We start from the raw sequence: 3722 nt of genomic DNA, 5'->3' as shown, positions 1-3722 counted from the left end.
GGTAGGGGGAGGGGAAGAGAGAGAGAGAGAGTAGGGGGGAAAGAACGTGTCCGTATACTAAGTGTTATGTCTTAACGCATGATGCGGGGGAAGGCCATGGTCAAATGACGTCATTTTTGAGTCTCAGATCAAAATTGGGCTTTTAACGGATTCGAGTACTTTGAAATGTCTACTTTCCCGAAAAGAAAATCTTATGTCCCTATCAATAGCAGAACATGTTCAAAAACACTCACAAAGATGACACCCCCTTTCCTCTAAGTGAAAAAACGCAATTTTTTGCCCTAAAATATCCTTTTTATGAAATGGGCATAAAGCTCTCACTACGCTCAGAAATCAGTCATATTATACATCATTTTGAAGATTGTGATCCCTAATTTCGCTAAATGGCGATTCAAAAGCAGTTCGGACTTGGTCATTGATGTAAATAAGTTACAAGTAATATGTCTGTTTCCATTATTATTTAGCTGAGAATGATGTGTCATCGTGATATGTGCAACTAGATTACTGCGAACGTGCATGTGCAGTTCAAAGCATGTTTAACTAAGTTCAAATTCAAGTTAATCAACATTTTGTGAATGAGCTCCCCTTGCAGTGCGTGAGCACTTGAACATGCCGGAATTGGTCAAATACGGAAGATTTCGGCCAAAGCCCACTCACATGGCGTCGAAATGGGGATCGTCCCACCGCGTCATACGGCCCTCAACGAGAGCTCGGTAAGAGCTTCCGAATTTCCGCATAAATCAGGAAATCCAATTCCTGAAAAAGTCCGAATTTTGCCCGACTGGCCGATCGTTGAAAAGCTGTTGCACATTTTAAAAAACAACAGTCTTGACAAGAGATTATGAGAAAACTGTTTCGTAAATTTTAAGCCACCGTGCACTTGATTTCACGGAGTCGGAAGAGTTCAGGACTTTTTTTTGGAAGCCAGTTAGCACAACTGCTCGATACAGCCGATCTACGTTATCCTTAGCCTTGACCAGGGCGACGGCGCAAAAAACAACTCAAACAGAAAACACCATCTTTTCGTTTTACGGTGACAAAGGTCTTGTGCGGGACGCCATATTGTATTCCGATTCATTCTCGCCGCCGCTAGTCAACTCTTCAGTTTTCGCCCTCGACAGTGCTGCGTAGAGTCGAAGAAACAACGTGTTTTTCGAAACAATATCCATCACCAAAGGAAGGCCCTTTCAATATTGGCGGTATACGAAAGTCTGACCCAACGATTGTAACCCAACAGTACACCCATCCCCACAAGCCATTGGCTCCACTCACTGACCAGCCAAAAACCCTCCCACACGACACGCCCTAGTTTGGGCAAGCCTTGAAGTCTCCATCAAGTATCTATACAATAGGGTTGTGCCATGAAGGTAGAAAAGTTACGAAAAACTTCCGTTCTAACTTATTCTAAGTGCATATTTTAGTATTCGGTTGTGAATACAAAAAAGCATAACAGCGGGTTGAACAGAGTTCCTGAATATCATGCACGAAAAATCTTGAACAGTGTGGAGATAAACATTGTACGAAAACGACCGAACAAGTTCTGTATCGTCGTTGTAAACGTAGAGGGATCAATGGTGGAAGAAAAGGACTAGAAAAAAAAACCCAACCAGCTGAGGACTTATATCAACCTTCCCTGAGCCTGAGAGACAACAGGGTCGACATTGATAAACAACCGAATGATGAGAGTGAGACACCAGCGTGGATGAAAAGTAAGTGGAAGGATAATATCACATTGAATTCTCCCCCCCCCCTCCCTCCCCTTTCTCTCTCTCTCTCTCTCTCTCTCTCTCTCTCTCTCTCTCTCTCTCTCTCTCTCTCTCTCTCTCTCTCTCTCTCTCTCTCACACACACACACACACACACACACACACACACACACACACACACACATACACACACTCTCTCTCTCCTCTCTCTCTCTTTCTCTCTCTCTTTCTTTCTCTCTATTTCTCTCTATTTTGCTCTCTGTCTGTCTGTCTCTTTTTCTCTCACTCCTTCTCACTCCTTCTCTCTCTCTCTCTCTCTCTCTCTCTCTCTCTCTCTCTCTCTCTCTCTCTCTCTCTCTCTCTCTCTCTCTCTCTCTCTCTCTCTCTCTGCGCGCCAGTGAGCGCACGCAAGCGTGTGTGCGTGTTATGTCTTTGGCCCAGAACCAGATATTCATTCTTTCATTCAAGCTATTTGCAAGCGTATTTTATTTCATGTATGCATTTTTATACAGATAAAGAGAAAAGGAAAGTTGATAGCACGGTTATCTTTTTTTAAAATTTCTTACAACTATGAGACGAGAACTGAAAACGAAAGCTCTCAATATTATCGCCAGGTCTCCGTATCTGAGAAACCCATTATTGTTCAATGTTTCCTTTACTGTCTATTTTTGTTCTACTCCAAAACTGTGCTTGTGTTTATATTAATAGACAGACAAACAGACAGACAGACAGGCAGAGAGACAGACAGACAGACAGACAAGAGATTTTAGATCAATCCCTACAGTCAATTCATTCTTTTGTTTCAGCCTCCTAACCGCCTCCTTCAATAACATTTGCTGATGCTGATGCTAGCGTCTAATCAACGAGATGAGAGTGCTGTTTCGTCACTACCCTAGTCTCAACAGTTATCGAGCTGAGAAAATGCTTTTGGAACACCTTTCCAAAATACTTTGATGCCCTAGCCTCAATTTCTCAAGATTACCACAGCCTACTGCAATGGCATCGGGATTCTTGAGCACATCACACGACAGTCCGAACATTGATAGGCACTAGAGGTGTAGGTACAGGGAGGAACATATCGTGAGAGTGATAGTGAAGAGGAAACTTTAGATGAGGATGAACTTGCTCCTCACCCCATTGCCAAAAATAAAGTTTCACTAATGAAGAAAGATACAGAAGTAGATAATGACGGACATGCCCTTTTTTATTTTGCCTTTGAGAATCCACCATCAAATAAAGTGCCAGCAAAATTTACAAGGAAGTGCAAAAGCTATGGAGGCTGAAACAATATTCGCCAAACCAGCGCAACACTGAGGTTTAGTAAACAGCAGGATGCTGTGTGACGGAAATGCCAAATCTCATCAGATGCTCAATTTTTATGGCATTATTGACGTTGAAATGATAAAAGATGACAATATAAATCGCATTAGCAAAAGTATGTTCAACGCCCTTCAGAGCTTCCAAAACACCAACAACGAAGACCTGAACAGAAAACCCACAAGGATTGAAAAACAGAGCAGTTACAAATACCTCACAAAACCTGGACGTAACAATTTTCTTGAGTTCATTAGTTTTAATTGTGCTTTCGTTCATGAGCTGTTGGTTTCTTATCGAGCACGAAACCTCTTTTGCACATGGACCGTGTTAGATTTTGGACACAATCTTCTGTCAGTGAGGAAAAGAGGCCAAAAACAGCTATGGTTTTGGGTGGTCTGGGGTGGAATAAACAGCTAGAACCGCCCTCATGAGAATCACTGGATGGCTTGGTTTAGTGGACTACATCATATCGCGTTAGTGCTGGAACGTCATGTCTTGCCCTTATTTTCGTCATGGTGTCATTCAAGTAGTCATCCCCATGCTAAACAAGGCATTTTCACATAGGGTCAAAGCCATTAGAGCATTCTTAAACAACCAAATCTAGTCAACGTTCGAGTGGTTACCAGTAAACAGCCCGATATGAATCCTACAGGTTTGTGAAGTCTCATGAAACAGCGGCTGAAGAAAAACGACTCCCCCC

Source organism: Aplysia californica, unplaced genomic scaffold (genome assembly GCF_000002075.1).
Source record: "Aplysia californica isolate F4 #8 unplaced genomic scaffold, AplCal3.0 scaffold00604, whole genome shotgun sequence".
NCBI lineage: Eukaryota > Metazoa > Mollusca > Gastropoda > Aplysiida > Aplysiidae > Aplysia > Aplysia californica.
The sequence above is the reverse complement of the archived record's forward strand: the minus strand, read 5'-3'. Positions refer to the sequence as shown.